The 20,065-nt window shown below is 44.9% G+C and overlaps 1 protein-coding gene across 2 annotated transcripts in view; it reads right to left on the reverse strand.

Annotated features, from left to right (window-relative positions):
- RIPOR1 (RHO family interacting cell polarization regulator 1) overlaps nt 1-20,065 on the reverse strand; it is a 95,903-nt gene that overhangs the window by 66,664 nt on the left and 9,174 nt on the right. The window contains exon 1 of one of the 2 annotated variants that reach the window (XM_083370736.1): nt 15,555-15,651. The exons of the other annotated variant lie outside the window; for it this stretch is intronic. The gene's annotated coding sequence lies outside the window, so the exon portion shown is untranslated. Of the gene's footprint in view, nt 1-15,554; nt 15,652-20,065 lie in introns of those variants that run through there. 2 annotated transcript variants of the gene reach the window in all.

Below are 20,065 nucleotides of genomic sequence, written 5' to 3' on the forward strand. Positions count from 1 at the left end.
CCAAAGCAGAAAGTAAACAATCAGAAAAAGACTCTCATGTGGGCAGAACAATCTCTCTCTCTCTCTCTCTCTCTCTCTCTCTCTCTCTCTCTCTCTCTCTCTCCCTTGGAACTAGGAAAAGTGAAGCAGAGTGCTTCAACAACCTGCTGTCCACATTTCTAGACACAACTGCTGAACATATTTCTGGAGGCGTAGTCCACCCACTGTTCCTGAGTTAGACATGACAGCAGCTGGAGCTTGTGGGCATGTCAGTAAAGCATCGTTAAGCAAGCTTCCTCATGTGCAATTAGCGGCATCCTTAAAAATGTAGGAACAGGGATACTCTGTTCCAGGACATGTACCCAGAAGAAGGATGCTAACTTTTGGTAACATATAAACTGAAGTATCTTCCTCCATTACCAAGAAATAAGCAGAGTCTATAATGCAGAAACTGCTCATTTTCATATTCCAAGTAGCAAGCAGTGGAAAGGGTTCACCCCCCTGAAACACAATGCCAAGAATTGACAACCCAGGTTTGATGAGTCTTCTTGCTATCATCGGTTGATCCCTAGAAGATCTGGAGTACCAATAACCAAGAGATTTCAGCATTTTTGTTCAAGATCTCCGAGATCAGATTGTCACTTTTTCACATGGTTTTATGATCTCAATAAGGTTTTTAGTCATTGGGGAGAGCACTTGAAAACGCAATGGCCGAAAAAGTCCTCCTATGTGGCATAAAATAGTTTCCTGCAATATGTAAATAACAATACTACCACTTTGAATTTTAAAGTCGTTCTACGTACATGTTGATGTGCACACATGTGACACTGTCTGAAGGAAATGAAAACAGGACTAGGGTGGCATGATAGCACTTTTCTAATATTTGAGGGGGGTCTCATAGAGCAGAGGTCCCCAGCCTTTTGGGCACCAGGGACCGATTCTGTGGAGAGAGGTTTTTTTCATGGACCGGAGGGTGCGTGGTTTTGTTTGCAGCCTGCATCCCACGGATGGAGTTTTGCTTGTTTGTGCAGACCAGTTGCTGGCATGCTGCGGACCGGTACTGGTCCACGGCCCAGGGGTTGGGGACCCCTGTCATAGAGAAGAGGGGGACCGATTCTCCAAAGCACTTGAGGGCAGGACAAGAAACAATGAGTCCCTCTCCAACTCTGTTATTCTGTATTCAATTTTTACGGGACTGACCCCCTGCAATTTTCCTGGGCTGTTAGATCTCTTCCTACGTATGTGTTAATTCTCTACAGGATGTCTTCTAGCTAGCATAAGCAAACAGTTTCTCAAGAGAAAGGTATGAGAAGCTGAAAGCTGTGCCAACTCGCCTTATGACTTTGAAATCGGATTGCAGACAAAGCAATTGTTAACCTGACCTTGAATAGCTGAGACAGGACGATCTTGTGCACATGAAGAGACCCAACTACATAACAGCAGAGGCTCTTCCCCAAGGAGGAGTCTCATCAAGCAGTTCTAATTAACAGCATTTGCAAATCAAGTGCTAAACTGAACCGCTACAAACATTTTTGTTCGTGATTTGCAACGGCCATTCGTTCTCACCCTATGTACCAAGATGGGATACAAAAGGGGCACCCGCAAAACTACAATCCTCTGGTGATACATGGTCAGCTAGCATTTTATACATCAACGCAAAATGTGCATGATCTTTATTAAAAAAAAATCTGTACAAATTACTTTGGGGATTAAATTGTTTTGGCACACTGACCCCCAAGTCCACCCTTTCAGAGCAACCTTTAAAAGGGAGAAATGTATTGGCTAGGAAACAGCATCTATATAGGTGCCTTTGTTGCAATAAGCGTGCTAGTCCTTCAAATCAATACAGAACAGGTAATCCTCGAGTTATGATCACACTTGAGCCCAAAATTTCTGTTGCTAAGCGAGACAGTTGTTAAGTGAGTTTTGCTCCGTTTTATTACCTTTTTTGCCACATTTTGTTAAATGAATGACTTGGCAGCTACGTGCCGTATTGTTTTCATCTTGTTAGACAGCTAGTAACATGGTTGTTAAGTGGATCTGGCTTCCCCCATTGATTTCGCTCGTCAGACGGTTGCAAAAAGGCGATCAATCACGTGACCCCAGGACCCTGTGACCGTCATAAATATGAATCAGTTGCCAAGCATCTGAATTTTGACCACGTGATCACGGGGATGCTGCCACGGTCGTTGGTTTTTTCAGTGCTGTTGTAACTTCGGACGGTCACTAACTGTTGCCAAGTCAAGGACCAGCTGTACTGCTACGTGGCTTGCTTGTATAAATCCTTCATCGGGCCAAACCCGGACTTACAAAAACCAGCTAGTTAAGAGAATGAGATAGCAAATGTTATTCGAAGATTTCTGCTGAAGACCCCAGAAAAAAGTTCTCAATCCAAAAAGACCCTGACACAGGGAATCCGGTGCCTTCTAAGTGCCTACTTCCTGCGGAAGCCCCTTTCCCAACTCCAGCCCTGCCTTGCACATCTGGGATCTCCATGAACCGGTCGGTGAGCAGGGGAACCAGATTTCTCTTCTGCCTCATTTTTAGTATCTTGGCAGATATTGCCCGTACGCTCCTGATCCAGTGAGGTAGTACCTGTTAGGTAACTCCTGCAGAATCGTCTTACCTCAGCTGGCCTAGAAATCTTGTTATTGAAGAAGTGGTAACTTTTGCTAGATAAATATTAACTTTGTGGAGGCTTTGCATTCTCGACTGGCAGGGTACAGGCTGTTCTATGTCTAAATCTCTCCTGTTAGACCTTTCCAATTAAGCCAGCTTGCGGAAGAAATCAAGTTGAGAAGCTCCAGAGCAATCATGTGCCTTAAACATCCAGAGCTTAGGATAGGGAAACGGTGTGTATCAACACAGAACACAGCTGCTCTTTCCCTTTTGAAGCTTGTAAGAGAAGCGAAACTTCTTCAAGGACACGTCCGGCTGCCTTTGGAAAAAGCACCTTTGGGACAACCATGACCTGGATGAGTGCAAATCTTCACAGACAAACGGAACTTAATGCAAAGTTTTCCCAAGCTATAAACCAGTGGTGGGATGAGCCATCCAAGACTCAGGAGCAGAAACTCCAAAGCTTCAGAAGAAACCTCAAATCCAGAAGAGTTCACTGAGTGGGTTCCCTCAACAGCCTGATCTTCTATCTGCGAATTTAGGCTGAAATTTGATTGGACATTTTCTCCCACACTTACAGTGTTTACACAGCAGGAAGCTGATGGGGAGAAAATGCAACTTCAACATGTCTCTTTCACTAACTTGACTCAACACACAGGAACCAGAACACACGGTACAAACAACACAGTTAACTGCACACAATAGACGCATAACACAGTCCATTGCAGTGGGTGTTACATAACAGTTAAATTTATGTACCACCCCACGGTGCTTTACAGCACTCTCTGGGTGGTTTACGATGTCAGCATATTGCCCTCCACAATCTGGGTCCTCATTTTACCGACCTCAGAAGGATGGAAGGCCGAGTCAACCTTGAGCCGTTCAGGATCGAACTCTTGGCAGTAGGCAGAGTCAGCCTGCAATACCGCATTCTAACCACTGCACCACCACGCCTCATACATATTTTGACCCATCCTGCCAGGTCCTTAGTAATTTGTATTTTGAGCCAGGAATACACTAAACAGATAAGCAAGGTAAGTTCTTGCTTGGCCTTCTTCCTCCGAAAAGTGGAACATGCTGTATGTTTCTACTTCCTATATGATGCTCAGTTTTAAAAGCTCCTTCATTTGCTAAGAGCTTCTCTAGGGCTTCAGGAAATGCTTGTGGCTTCAGAGGACAGGATGGGTTGTATACTGTAATCTACAATTCCACCTCAGCACGTTGCAAAAGACTGAACGCTACAACCTGGAGGTAAAGAACTATCCATTCATTACAGGTTGTTCCTGAAAAAATTGGGACTTTTTTGCCACGGTTGTTATTATAATAAATTATGCATAAATTATCACGTGATAATTTATGCATAATCCAGATACTTGGACTTTTAAAAAAAAATTGCAGGTAGTCCTTGACTTACAACAGTTCAAGTTAAGCGTCTTGGATGAGACGCGAGACATTTTCAAAGGAAAAACCAAGTGTGTCCAGTTTTGCCTTTTGGAAAATGCACCTTTGGGACTCCTACATTGGATCTCAACGCCAACCTTCTATTTCATCCTGATGGTAAAACACGCTATGATTTGTGAGGAAATACCTTGACAAATCTTAGCTCTGAGTTGGTTGATTTTTAAAAAAGGCAAATTATCCGTTGCAAGGAAAGAACGGGTGAAGGGATGGGATTCTCAGTTTTGGTTAGATAGTCATAAAGAAATCTATGATCATAATTCTACCTATATTATAAAGGTTTTCTCAGTAGCCTGTAAACTGAAGTAAAATAAATCACGCTGTTGTATACATATTCACTGAACCTGATAATTTATGCATAATCCAGATACTTGGACTTTTTAAAAAATTTTTGTAGGTAGTCCTTGACTTACAACAGTTCAAGTGACCGTTCAAAGTTACGTCACTGAAAAAAGTGACGTATGACCGTTTTTCACACTTATGATCACCGCAGCATCCTGCAGGGTCACATGATCAAAATTCAGATGCTTGGAAACTGACTCACATTTATGACGGTTGCAGTGTCCTGGGGTCATGTGATCGCAAGCAAAGCCAATGGGGAAAGCCAGATTCGCTTAACAACCGTGTTACTAATTTACCACCTGCAGTGATTCACCCAACAACTGTGGCAAGAAAAGTTGTACAATGGGGCAAAACTCACTTAACAAATGTTTACTTAGTAACAGAAATTCTGTGTTGAGTTGTAGTCGTAAGTTGAGGACTGCCTGGTTTGTGGCAAAGCCTTTTGATAGAGAAATGGTCAGAGAAATAGGCAACTAGGGCAAGGTTATGACCTGTGGACTTCAACTCCCAGCATCCCTCAGTCAATTGGCTCAGGAATGCTGGGAGTTGAAGTCCACAGGTTGCAAAATTGCCCTAGTTGCCCATCCCTGGGTTGGAGATTGAGGAACTGCAAAATAACAGTCCTTTCTTTCCCAATTTTTCCCCCAACTGTTCAGCTCTCTAGAAAAAAGTAGGCAACCAATGTTGACATGGGAGTTTGAGTTGACAAGTTAAGAAATCTTGGATGGGAAAGGACCATTTTGTTAAGAACTGACAAGCAACCAGTCAGACTGAGAAACGGACCGCAGGCAAGTTCATTACAACAAAAAGGAAACACCCATCTCTGTAAAGAACTAAATGTTTTGTTATTGTGGAAATTCATCTTCATTATTTTAACGACAGTTGCTTGTTCATGACAATCAAGTATCTTATCTATTCCAGCCAAGAGTCCCTGTTATGAGATCATACCACTGAGTTCCTGGAGAAAGAATCATTAATTAAAAATGCTTAGAGACACATTTGTCAATCTTGGCAAGTTTAAGCTGTATGGACTTTAACAATGCTGACTGGGAAATTCTAGGAGTTGAAGTCCATACAGCTTAAAGTTGCCAAGGTTGAGAAACATTGGACTAGAACAACCTCTGACTCTTAGAATAAAGTAATGCCTAGGAACACAAAACCTTGAAGAAAACATTTAGGTTCTGCCATTAAATGCAAAGCCATCCAGTTGACTTCCATCAATATTTGCCTCCTTTCCACGCATGTGTCAAGGATGAAACCTTGGCAGCTACGCACCTCTGCATTTCAACTTGCCTTTAGATTAAGGGATGTGTGTATGCATTATTTTCAAGTGAGTAGCTATAGAAATGAAACTTCTTCAATTCAGCTGAAGACTGTGAGAGCTTGAAGCCTTGTCAAGGACGCCAAAAGAAGTGTGGATTGGAAGCAGACGGTTCCCATAACAAAGTGAACTCGTTAATATGGAATATGTGAGACCTTGGGGGTTTGGCTGGGAAAACTATTGTTTAAGTCTATGAATTGGTGTTGGAACCTCAGAGTTAGCTTGCTTCAACATAACCAAGCAGTGTATTCAAAAAACAGAAAGATTTCTGGAAACAGAATGAACCTGGAGTTTTATTTGGATTCTCGAGAGGGATGTTGACAGCATGAAGCCTAAGGGATTACAAATCTATGTCTTATATTACCGGTTTAATCCAGGTTGCACCCGTTAGCATGTGTCTCCCTGGATCAGGAGAAGACAGCCTATGATTTCTATCATGCATAGAAAGATTATAGACAAAAGCTAGCAGAAAGGTCATATCCCCCTCCTTCTACCAAATTTACAAAGATGTGCAATGGTAGGCCTAGAGAAAAAAAAATGTTAGAACTAAACCAGGGGTAGGCAACCTTGGCTCTTTTATGACTCGTGGACTTCAACTCCCAGAATTCCTGAGCCAGCCTTGCTGAGGGGAAAGGGAGAGGTTTCCAAGCTGAGCCATGCTGGCTCAGGAATTCTGGGAGTTGAAGTCCATGAGTCATAAAAGACCAAGGTTGCCTACCCCTGGACTAAACAAAGTGAAAGCACTTGTACGGCATAAGACATAAGAAAGTCGGCGTGCAACCAAACAGAAGCAAAGAAACAGGAAACGTGTTTGAAGGACCTCTTCCCTTTTCTCGTAGAAAGATGTCCAAACTGCAGACTCTATCATGCCTTATTTGAGAGAACATAGCATAGAGGAAAGTACCAGAGCTGTTTATTTCATGTTTCAGGCATTTCTTTTGCAGAACGTCTTAAAAAGTAGAGAAGAATCGAGGTTAAAGGAAGATTTAAAGCTCCAGAGCTCAAGATGTTTGATCAAGCAGGAAAGTGACCGAGAAAGAGTCCTTCCTCCCTCCCTCAGTCTACAACCTCAGCAAAAACTCTGTATCTGGCCTTGGGAAACAGCGGAAGCCAGCCCCACTGGACCTCAGAAGGAATGTGAGAAGAATCCAGCTCCAGCTGCCACTTCTAAAAACAGAAGGCAACTGTTGCCTGGTGTTGCCTGTTTCATCATGTTGCAAATGAACAAAAAGAAAGAAGACAAGCAAAGCTATTTTAGCAGCCTTGGAGTCTCCTGGCTGCCTCTTCCAGCCCACGGCTATTTCATCAGGCTACTTGAATTGTTTTAGTGCCAGTTCATTCAGAGGGACAAGAATTACAAACTGGAAGGATTGGTGCTTAGGTAGCGTTCCAAGGGGCTGCCCCAAAGAAGAGGGAGCCAAGCTATTCTCCAAAGCACCTGAATGCAGGACAGGAAACAACGGATGGAAACTAGTCAAGGAGAGAAGCGACCTAGAACTAAGGAGAAATGTCCTGACTGTGAGAACAATAGCATTAACACTTAGACTTATATATTGCTTTATAGTCTTTTAAAGCACTCTCTAAGACAGGGGTCCTTAGATTTTCTATAGGGACGCGGTGGCTCAGTGGGTTAGGACGCTGAGCTTGTCGATCAGAAGGTCGGCAGTTTGGCGGGTCGAATCCCGAGTGCCATGTAGCAGAGTGAGCGCCTGTTACTCGTCCCAGCTTCTGCCCACCTAGCAGTTCGAAAGCACGTAAAAATGCAAGTAGAAAAATAGGGACCACTACGGTGGGAAGGTAACAGCGTTCCGTGCGCCTTTGGCGTCTAGTCATGCCGGCCACATGACCACGGAGACGTCCTCGGACAAGCACTGGCTCTTTGGCTTTGAAACGGAGATGAGCACCGGCCCCGAGAGTTGGAAACGACTAGCACGCATGTGCGGGGGAACCTTTACCTTTACCTTTACTGCCACCAGTGGCTGTAGCATCTCCTCTGTTGACATGTTGAATGCACACAGTGATGTTTGGAGTCCCTATGTTGCCTTTCCATGGTGTCCACAATTTCCCAAAAGAGAACGGAGCCAACCTTGTCAAGGAGCTGCGAGGTTTAGGGGCCAAATGGGTTCCGTAAGACTTGCCTCCACTTAGTGCATCAGTTTTACTTCTTAACATGCTCCCTTCCGTATTCAAAATGATCTCTGGCTCTCCCCATTAAGTGGAACCACACAAAGCCTTGGTAATCCTCAAGCCAACAGGAATTATGCACCCAGAGTTCTCCAACTCTTTCGTTTGTCATATCTTTTTAGTTCAGAAAAGCTACCGGGAAGACTGCTGAAATCCTAATTGGGCTGAAACTAAACTAAGCCTCTTTAATCTCAGCAGAGCTGATGATGCTTGATGACCTTTTAGAGTTTCACTTGTTTTTATCTTCATTTCTTTTTCTTTTTTCCCCCCTCTAACGTGAATACGTCCATAAAGTCACCAGGAATCAAGTCCGACTTAAAGCAATCTAAAATTTACTTTAGCTTATTTTGCAAATCCACCAGAGCGCCACTTAATATCTAGAAAGATGAGATTCTCTCCCAAAAATAAAGGGAGTGAGAGAGAGAGAGCGAGCAAGGATAAAAATATTCTTCTGCCTTTCTTTTTTGCAATATTATTTCCTTAGGGAAGCCTTCAAACGTTACGTTGACCTTTCAAGGGGCCTAATCAAGATTGTTCCATTATGACGGCCACCGTGACTACCTTGGCATTTCTCATCTTCAACGTATTTCTGGAAATGGCTCAGGTGGTCTTACAGGATCTTCTTTGTTAGGTTTCTTGTTACACTTCTCTGAGTATTGCTAATAAATGAATTGCCCTAAGCAATATCTGGAATTGCCACCTGTGTCAATCGCCTGGTAATCTGTTGTCCAGGGAACTAACTGGTTAGCCAGTTATTTCTCCCAGATAAGCTATTTGGGGAGAAATCTGAATAAAAAAGAAGGCTCCGAATTTGAGGCAGATTTTAGAATGATATAATGCAGGGGTCCTCAAACTTGGCCACTTTAAGACTTGTGGACTTCAACTCCCAGAATTCCCCAGCCAGCCATGCATCCAGACGTCCTAAAGTGGCCAGGTTTGAGGACCCCTGATATATATACTCAAGGTAACAGACACACCTAATTGAGGACCCCTGATATATAATGGAAGTGCTACTCATCTGATCTGCCCATTGTTATCCCTTAACCGAGACTTATTGAGTAAGTTGGTACTGGGGTTTACACAACTTAAATTATAAACCCCGTATAACAAATCTCACTTAGCATCTTGCATGAATCCAGTCATTATTGATTAGCTCAAACAGTGAAGCTTGCTATTGCAATGGGTAAAACCGTGATTTATAAATTAGTGTACTGTGTAAAACTAGACAGAAATAAGCAAACCATGTCTTGGCGTAATTTTTTTTTCCTGTTCAGTTTTGTTCAATTCTCTAAGATTGCCAGGCAAGTCCCTACAGTTTTGTTGACAAGAATTTTCAGGACTTGCCTTTTTTCTAGGGCTGAGAGAGAAGGGCTGGCCCAAGATCATCCAGCTGGCTTTGTGCTTACTTCAGGACTAGAACTCACAGTCTCCCAGAGCGTAGCCTGACGCCTTAATCACTGCACCAAGCTGGCACCATATCTGAACCTAACTATTGGGAGGTGAATTTGGTCTCAGCAAAAGAGCTTATGAGGTATCAATGTCCCTAGAAGATTAGCAGTAAAGACAGCAGACATTTCCTACACTGCTACTATGCTGATCCCGAGGATCTATAAAAAATATTTACACTGGGGTAAGCACTGTGGTTTCTCTGACCTCTTTCCAAAGGGAGCCCGATCTCACTAAACATGGAAGCCATGAGGTTCTCAGCTATCAGAACTGGCCAAAAAAGAGAAACGTTTTCCTCTTAGTTCCTTCTCCTAGAAACACTGAGTCGATGAAAGAAAATGTCATATTACCTCTTCTAAATGATCCTTATCTGTTACAAGATTTTTGTCTCTTCATCCTGCATTGCTAAATCAGCTGTATGTTGTAACCACATCATCCTATTTCATATTAGGTTTTCTACGGTTAAGTCTTTACTGAGATATGGGGAACTGATTAGTAAATTGGATAGAACACCATAAAAAAAACCCACTATCGGCTAGATTGGAGAGTTGAAGAAATATCTGGGAACAAGGGCAGATGCTATCTGTTAATTCACTCAGAATTGAGCTTCAACCCAGAGAGTCTTTATTTTCTCTTTTCTTGGAGAAAGCAGAACCAGATGAGGTTTTGGAAAGAACAGAAACGTCACTGTCCTAGCCAAAATATCTTCCCAGATTGTTTCAAGGCAGCTGCAAAATATTCCACTGGCTGAGTCTTATTTTAAAAGCAGTTACAGAGAAGATAAAAAGGAAAAGGTCAGTTTATCCAGCTGCGGGAACGTTTCTTTCAACAATTATTTGAAATTTGCTTTTTCAGCAAACAGCCCTCTAAAAGAAAAGGTATCTGTACTTGGGGAAGGCAGTCTTCTATCCTTTTCAAGGCAGTTGGGCCTTCTCAAGAAGTAGCAATAAGGAAACAATAAGACTGAAAATTGACAGCAACCTCCTGCAGACAGCCCACCAAGTATGACTGAACAAGCCATCGTGGTTACTTAATAAATCCTCATCTGGAAACAGATTTGGTTAAAAGTATACAGGTAGTCCTCAATTTTCAACAGTTTGTTTAGCGACCATTCAAAGTTACAACGGCAGTGAAAAAAGTGACGGATGACCATTTTTCATACTTGAACCGTTGCAGCATCCTCAGGGTCACATGATCAAAATTCAGACACTTGGCAACTGACTCGTATTTATGACGGTTGTCCTGGGGTCCTGTGATCTCTTTTTTGCAACCTTCTGACAAGCAAAGTCAATGGGGAAGCCCGACTCACTTTACATCTGTGTCACTCACTTAACAACTGCAGTGATTCAGTTCACAACTCTGGCAAGGAAGGTTGTTAAATGGGACAAAACCCACTGAACAAATGTCTCGCTTAGCAACTGAAATTTTGGGCTCAGCTGTGGTCGTAAGTTGAGGACCACGTCTTGAACTTTTTCAATCCTTCCAAGTGACGTCCAGGTCCATTTGTCCTTTGTTCCACCTTCGTCCTACCTTTCCACGTTCTCCCACAGATCTGACCCAACGCACCCAAATGGCTCTTCAGGTGGAACATACTTGGGATGTAAGCTGGACATCCTTAACCCATCGGAGAGCCGCTCAGAAAAAAACCCACAGAAATTATTTCCCCTTCACTACAGGAGCTTTTCGGAATGAGATGTCACCCTTGAATTTCTCAACGTGTTGCAGAGAATTTAGGAACAGCAGTACACCTTTCCGTGCATCAGGAAGCTGCCACATTTGGGCTGACTAGGACAGACAATCCAACCTTGTCAACTCTAAGACCTGTGGATTTCAACTCCCACAATTCTGGGAGTTGAAGTCCACAAGTCTTAAAGTTGACACGGTTAGACACTCTTTGGTTTAAACTCCTGAATATATATATCCACTTCCATTGGACAAGCAATCAAATGAAAATATATAAACATTAAATCCTTCCACCCTTAGAGAACAGTCTATTTCAGAAACCACTAGTATAAAAACTCTTCTATAGAATCTTCCATCCACTGCTGTAATAACCCAAGTCCTCTCTCAAAAGTAAAAGTGAAGTACACAACTTTCATATAACTTAACACAAAGTTCATCGCGGGCAATGCATACCCTTTAGAATACATGTGAGTAACATAAAGCTAAGATAACCAATATCCTATAGAATGTAAAGGCTCGCACCAAGCTCGGACAGACCCTAGTCGGGGGCCATCCTGAGCTGTAGAAACTCTAGGACAATCTAGAATTCAGGGTATCACTGGAGATCTAGAACTCAATCCACCATTGGAGCAAGATCTAAGACTGAACCTGCTGTTGAAAAGAGGGAACACTAATGAGTGTTGGTAGGAAAGATGCAATATCCTTTATGAAACTGTTAATTAAATATCCCACAGGGACTTTTCTCCATAATGACACCATGTAGAAATATTGGGTCTTCAGCCTCCCAGAATGAACAACCCAGCTTCCCAAAACCACAATGATTGGGAGTTTAGAAACACTAGCCTCAATCCATACGTAAGCAGCAGGATGGAGAAGTCAGATTTCAGAAGGAAAGGTCTACGTCAGGGGTCTTCAAACTTGGCCCTTTTATGATTTGTGGACTTCAACTCCCAGAATTCCTCAGCCAGCTACTTCTAGATTAATGAGGAACAAAGGAGCAGTGTCCATTTACTCATTGGCAAACTGTTTCACCTAGATTCCTCTAGCATACTCCATCCAGCGAGAGGAAATGGGGGGGGGGGAAGAAGACTAAAAGAGCCAGCTTTGGCATCAAAATCACAGCGAGAATGTGCAAAGCTGGAAAGCGAAGCAGCTGGGATGCCAAAGGGCTTTCATCTGAAAATTACACCCTGCCAATCTCCTCATGCCGTGAAACCCACGCTTAAAATTACATCCTTCACAGAACACGTTGCAAGTGGGTAAGCAGCGAGCCAGCCACAGCCAACTGGCAGCCAGGCAGATGCTTCAGGTACCGAAAGAAGAGAATATCTGTAGCTTGGGGGTGAACTGTGGGTCCTTGGTGCTCTTTGAGTTCTCTCTGAGGACCTGAAAAGCTTCAGGATGTAGAAATTTCACCGGGTGCTTGCAGAGGATGGCTCTGCAGGCATGGGGAAATGAAGACCAGCTCGGAACACCAAAGCACAGGGATTCCACACTGTAGGTCGGGAACCCCCAAAAGGCCACAAGCAACTTAAAAAGCAGAAAAATTGCATTTTTAAAAAATCGATCAGCCTTGCACATTCAGTGAGAACTCTCTCAACATTTCCGCTGACTTGGCTTAGCTTTGCAGTGAGGAAATACAGGACTGCAAATATACACACACACACCCTTTAATTATTAAAAGCAGCCGATGTATTTCTTGCCCAACTTTAATCTAAAAATGAATCTCTGATTTTATGCATAAGCGCTCTTGCAATGTCATCAATCGTTTCAGGGACTCAGCATGACAAATTGAAAGGATCACATCTGCTTCCCGCAACAGACAGCAACATCACTGGCTGAGGGCATGTATCCAAACATTTAACCTTATGGAAGTTATATCTCAACAGCACCGATGATGTCACCTAGTTTGGTAACGCAATATCTGCAAGAAAACAACCAGGCTCAGAGATCATCAAGGACCCCTTCATTTCAACCCTGAGCTACAAATGTATTCCCCTCTATGGGTCCCATAATTGTCTTCCTTAGAGTGGATTCGTTTATCCACAAGAGGAGTTCTTTCTTCTTGGTTTGGTGTTGCCTGGGGACTGTGAACCTCCCTCCCTTTGTTTATTGTGCTATGAAAACCCAGCCAACTGCAGTTTATTCGGTAACCATGATTCAGCAGGAAGCGCGAGGCCGGCCACAAACTCAGACTAGCCACTCCATCTCAATCTGCCTCCTGTCATCGCACAATTTTCATAGCTAAAATCGCAGACACCTGCCTTCTCCTCCCTTTGTTCATGAAACACATCCTGTAGAAACACCAGTCTGGGGAGACCAGTTCCTAAAATCCATGCCCCAAACAAGGATTCAGCCCAGGAGCTCACAATGCAATGAAAGAAGGAGTTTCTGAACATACACAGAGCACCGTCCACAGGAACAAGAACGTCTTCTCCACAATTGCACATCATTTGGCAGTAACCCCAAAACAAATTCACTACAAAAGAAAGGAGTGACTTTGTTACATACTTCTGCTTCCTCTGAGAGAATAACCTTTTCCAACTCCAAATTTGCATACAGGGTAAAAGAGGAGAAAAGGCCTGGCTCTGAGTTCACACCACACACTGGACTAAGCAAAAGTACAGTTGGATGCTATCTCTCGTTCACTGCTGTGGGAAATCCACATCTTCCCCATCAGGTTGTGTGAAGCACCCCACAGACTAAATTTCTGAAAAACTTTTTTTTTTACTTTAGTAAGGAAAACAAATACCTAACAAAGATACTACAGGTAATACTTGACTTACAACAGTTCATTAAGTGACCGTTTGAAGTTACTGCACAAACAGCAGTGAAAAAAGTGACTTTGTGACCATTTTTCAGACTAATGACCATAGCAGCATCCCCGTGGTCACGCGATCAAAATTTGAAGGCTTGGCAACTGACTCGTATTTATGAGGGGTTGCAGTGTCCCGGGGTCATGTCATCCCTTTTTGCGACCTTTTGATAAGCAAAGTCAACGGGGAAGATCCAGATCCATTTAACGACCGTCTTACTAACTTCACAACTGCAGTGATTCACCTAACGACTTGTGGCAAGAAAAGTCGTAAAATGGGGCAAGACCCAGTTAACAAATCTCTCACTCAGCAACAGAAATGTTGGGCTCAACTGTGGTCCTAAGTAGAGGATTACCTGTTAAGCTGGCTAGACCCCAAATTAGCCTTATTACCAGCATTTGGGGGAGTAAATAAGACTTGCTGCAATAAAAAAAAACCCTGAACATATTTTTGTTAGTGGCTGCTACGCATTTTATCATTAGTCACGGAAGATGGAATAATCTTTCAGGGCCGCCCTGGAGAAACCAGGATGAAAAACAGAAAAAGTCTCGCAGAGCTGAAGATGATTCTCCCACCATTCAATACCACTTTTTCTTGATGTGCCTATGAAACGTATCAATCTTTTTTTTCCCCCAAACAGACATAATGATCCTCCCAGAGGACAGTTCCAGGGAGAAAACTCCACAGTCCCAACTGGAAAAGGGGTCTCAAAGGGAAAGTTCTACGCAGGGCTTTTTTTGCCATAGAACGCTCAGAACGGAGTTCCGGCACCTTTTTTGGATAGAACCTCATAGGGTAGGCAAGGTGGGTTGTATGACATGTGTGAGTTCCGGCACCTTTTTCTTTTACAAAAAAAACACTGGTTCTACGGATCCCAAATAACAACCATCTTCGTTTCGTGAGGCGACACAGATCCCTTAGTTTTCAAACTTAGAAGAGCAGCCCCCCCGAAGCAAGACTGAAGGCCATTCGGCTCCAGTGGGGGAACCCCCCCCCCAAGCCCCTAAACCAGCCCCCGAGGCTTGCAAACCACGGCTTAGGGCTCGGCGCGGCTGTCTCAAGCCCGTCACACTCGCGCCTTAATCCCCCCCCCAATCCTGGCGTTGCTGGTGGTGCAGAAAGACCCGGACGTTTCGCTTTTTGCAGCCCACCGCCCCAAAACGCTTTGCAACTCTCCCCTGCCCTGCGCTCCGCGGGCGAGACGAGCGACTTAACCCAAATTCGATTAGGAAATAAACATCATATCAAACCCGCAGGAGGAGGAGGAGGAGGAGGAGGAGGAGGAGAGAAAGTCCCCCCCCAAACGGCCTCGGGGCAAGCTCCGGCCGCCTCCCCGGAACCGAGCCCCCTCCGCAAGGCTCGGGCTCCGGCGCGCAACGTCCTTAGCCAGCCAGCGTGGCCCAGGAAAATGGGAGCTGCAAGCCAGACCCCGCCGGGGAGGGAGGGAGCGCCGGAGGGGAGAAAGCGGGGGTCGTAGCGCGTTCCTGCGGGGCGGGGGTCGCCTCCTCCGCGGCTTCTCCCCCACCCGGAGGGGGTCCGGGCCGAGTCCCCGGCTGGCTGCCCCTATAACCCCCTCGGGGGAAGCGCAGGAGCCCGGCGCCCGCGAGCGCCACCAGCTCCCGGGAGCGCCCGAAAAGCAGGGGCTTCGCGCCGCCGCCGGCTCGGCCCGGGACCCCCACCCAACCCACCCCGGGACCCCTACTTACATGGCTGCAAAGGGTCGCCGGAGCTCCGCGGTCAGTCCCCAGGCCGAGGCCGCTGCGCTCACCGTCGGCCAGCCGCCCACCCAGCGATCCAGCCGGGGAGGAGCCGGCGCCGGAGGAAGCGTTGGGAGAGCGAGCGGCCGAGCGGGGTGGAGCTTTCCCCCCGGGCGGGGTTTTCTGGGCACTAAGCGGGCTGGGGGGGGGGGGGGAAATGTCCTGCGTGGCGCCTGCTGGGGGAAAAGGGGGTCCCGAGCGTGTCGTGGAGGGGAAGGGGGTCTTCTCGCGGCTCCGGCCGAGGACGCAGGTCGTGGGCCCGGAGGGCGCAAGGCGAGGGTCCGAAGGCGCGCGTGGGACGCGCGACTTGGGTGAGGTGGCATGGTGACTTCCACCAACCTGCTTTCTTCCCAGAATGAAAGTTATTGCAGCTGCAGCTAGCGAAATAATAATAATAATAATAATAATAATTATTATTATTATTATTATTATTATTATTATTAATGAAACTTATTTATTAAACAATTAATCAGTTTTTGTTTACTAAACAATCAGTTTTTGTTTACTAAACAATCAGTGGGAACGACTTGCCTCCAGAAGTTGTGGGCATTCCCATCACTGGAGGTTTTTCAGAAGAAACTGGACAGCCGTTTGGGTCTCCTGCTTGAGCAGGGGGTTGGACTAGAAGACCTCAAGATCCCTTCCAACCCTGTTATTCTATACTCTGTAGCTCTGCCAACACTCCACGGCTGTTGGGTGGCTCACAACAGTCAAAGAAATTGCAATACCTTTGGCTGAGATTGGCCATCATTCCACGTCTTCATCCCTACTGAGGCTGGTGGAAAGAAAATTGCCAGTCTAGGCTTACAGCTAGAATGCAGTATCCTCCAACTGCTGTCATTAATAATGGGGGTGGTGGTGGCAGGAAGCTGACTGAGATTCCTAGCTCTACTTTTTTTAAAAAAAAGGATGCCTCAGTTTCCAATCTGGTTGTGTCTTTCAACTGAATTTGTTTTCCCTAGGGGCAGAAGAAGGATCCCCAAGAAATCACTGCAAAGGTCTCTACAATCCAAGCGGGCAAGGTTTATTTCAAGCTGACATTAAGCCTTACCCCCCCCACACTTTTCTATTGTCGGGAGAGGTGCAAGATACAAAACAAGACATTCAGTGATCTGCCTGTCGTAAACTAGAAAAAGCTGAAGAAATCAATTCGTGCCATCATTTCCCCCCTTGCCCCCCAAAAAAACACTTAAGGGGGGGGAAACATTTCTGTTGATGCAGTCAAGAAAAGAGGGATGCTGTCCTAACCAGAACAAGCGACAAGCAATCTGCAGGCCAAACAGAATTATAAAAGAAGACATGAGGACATATTGTCAAAACTCTGCAGTTTTGATTTAGCTGCCTTCAAGGAGAAGCTGTAGCTTTGGGCCTTGTTATTCTCTGGAAGCAGAAATTCTTTTTCCGAAGGAGAGCTGACTTCCGCTGCCCACTCTCTTCTCCAGAACCCAGCTCCTCTTTCTGAGTCCTCTTGTTATTCTCCAGCCCTCTCCTTCATTCCCATTCCCGTAACAGGGTGAGTCACACTTGCTTTCTCCTTCTCCCTTAAGTTCCCCCCCCACTTCTTGAATGCTGTGCAGCATCCAGCAAATGAGGTATTTCCACAAGAAAGCCTTGATGATTTTGTAGAATGCTGCATCGTTCTGTCCTTTATTTAGAACTGTCATCCCACTTAAGAGTCACTTTCTTGTCAACCGGTCACGTGGATTCCTTCCGCGTCATGCCAACTCGGTTTCGTTCCGTATACACCGAGATCGTTAAATCCTGAGCAACGGCCGTGGCTTAGAACCAAAATTATCAGTTGGTATGAAGAACATAGAGAGGTGCAGATAATCCTTGACTTCTGATCTTGACTGAGCCCCCAAACCAACGTCCATTGCTAAGTGAATTTTACGACCTTTCTTGCCACAGTTGCTAAGGGAATCACTGCGGTTGTTAAGTTAGCAATGTGGTTGTTAAGTGAATCGGGCTTCTCGCAAAATGGGACCGCATGACCTTGGGAGACAGCAAAGGCCATAAATATGAATCAGTTGCCCAGCATCTAAATTTTGATCACGTGACCATGGGGATGCAGCAATGGTCGTTAAGCGTGAAAAAACAGTCGTAAGTCACTTTTTGCAGTGCCGTCGTAACTTTGAACACTGAAAGTTGAGGACTGTCTGAACTCTATGGCTCAGTAGGTAATAACATTTGGTTGATTTTCCTCTGGCCCCAGAAGCTCAAACAAGACAGATTTTGGCTAGCAAATGAATGGAAGATTACCGGGCACTACCAAGGCTTTGGAATAAAGTGGGAAACCAAAAGACATTCTGGAAGAAGCCTATATAAATTTGTTGAATGAGCAGATCAATGCATAAAAAAGGCACTTATTTAAACCACCTCTACACTGTTAAGGGACGTGGTGGCTCAGTGGGTTAGGACGCTGAGCTTGTTGATCAGAAGGTCGGCAGTTTGGCGGGTCGAATCCCGAGTGCTGCGCGTCCCAGCTTCTGCCAACCTAGCAGTTCGAAAGCACGTAAAAAATGCAAGTAGAAAAATAGGGACCACTCCGGTGGGAAGGTAACAGCGTTCCGTGCGCCTTTGGCGTCTAGTCATGCCAGCCACATGACCACGGAGACGTCCTCGGACAAGCGCTGGCTCTTCAGCTTTGAAACAGAGATGAGCACCGGCCCCTAGAGTCGGAAACGACTAGCACGCAAGTGCGGGGGAACCTTTACCTTTACCTTTACTACACTGTTGCCAACCCCCCCCCCCTACATTCCAAGTAATCCTTGAGACTCTAGCCGAATTCAAAGGTACCTTGACCAATATGTTAATAAACCAGTGGCTGGGTTCACATATCACGCTTAGCCATCGTATGATTGGCTTGTTGTACAGTATTGTCTGAATCCAATTGTAGGTTGTTTAATGAACCACACGCAAACTGGCTTAGCACGGTGCCCAGACTTTGCACCACAGTTCAGAGACCCCTCCCATCAGGCCTGTGGGCTTTATGGTACTGCCTTTAAAATGTTTGAGAAAAGCTGGGGCGAAACCGTAAGGCCGTTGCTATTAAACGTCTAAACTGCCACAATCAAGCCACTCAGGAATGTACAAAGAGTAATTAGAAAATATGCAAACATAAAGTAACCACAGTACAGTAATAAAACTTCAGAAAATAAATATAGTAACTTAGAGCAAGAAAATCACGTACATGGTGTTCCCTCAATAAATTAGATTTGCAAAGCTGTCTGGGAGAACAAAAATTTACAATAACATGATTGAGGCCAGCAAAATTATGCATGGTGGAGATAAAATGGACAGGAAGAAACTATTTGTCCCACCCCAAAATACTAGAATAGGGATCATCCAATGAAATTGAATCCTGGAAGAATCCAGACAGATATACGATGTACAGGTAATCTTCAACTTATGACCAGTCACTTAGTAACTGTTCAAAGTTACGACGGACCCTGAAAAAGGGATTTAAAACCCAGATTCAAAGTCCTCCTGGCCACTCCCCCTTCTGCGATCATGTGACCACATTTTTGGCACTCGGCAACCAGCCCACATTTATTGCAATGTTTTTTTTTACTGGAAACCGGCATGTATTTCAGGTTTTCAGCCAAAAAATGCATCATGGCGAACAATGTGTTCACTTAACAACCACCACCTTCACTTAATAACTGCTGCAAAAAGGTTGTAAAATCAGGCACGGGCATGTGGTGGCCAGCTTTACGACCGTGGCAACTTACTACTGAAATTGCCAGCTCAGTTAAAGCCGTAAGTTGATGAGTAGCTGTAACCGAATTCTGTCTGCGGTGTATCTTGGCTGGCTTCAAGAAAAAGTAGATTACTTCATGGAAGAGGCTCTGCCTTGGAGATTTTTTTTCTTTTCTTTTTTTGCAACAGAGGCTTCCAAGTCTAAGATAGTCCATTCCAGCAACTTAACAGGATCAAGAGATTGATTGTCTCAGCCAGGTGTGCCCGGCTAGGTTGCTCCTTCTGGACTGCCTCTTCTCCTTTGAAGTCTGCTCAGAAGACTTGGCAGATGTTAGGATTGCAGCCATTCTCCAGAAAATAAGAATTGAAGAAAAGCACTCTATCAGCCAAGGGGTCTGACTGCTAGCCCTCTCTACATCTTAGGTATGAATGTCAAACTCGCCGTGTCATGTGACGTGTCGTGACATATTGCAACTGTTTTTTTGCATTGCCAGAGCTGGGGTGGGTGCGGTCCCTGTATGATGCAACTGGCCCGTGGGCCAGCAGTTTGACACCCCTGACCTAAGTCATGCCAGGAGAACACCAGATCCATTTCTCTAGATTGCCATCATATTTTAAAGGTAGGATTCAGGTATTTAAAATGCTGGGTGTAAGGGGAAGAGTCTGCTGTTATGATTTCTGTTTGTACCCCACCTGTCATTTAAGCATACTCTACTCCTTGGGAAGTCAGCCATTCTTCCTCTGAAGTGGACTATGTGCTC

The sequence above is a fragment of the Vipera ursinii genome (assembly GCF_947247035.1).
Source record: "Vipera ursinii genome assembly, chromosome: 10".
Classification (NCBI taxonomy): Eukaryota; Metazoa; Chordata; class Lepidosauria; order Squamata; family Viperidae; genus Vipera; species Vipera ursinii.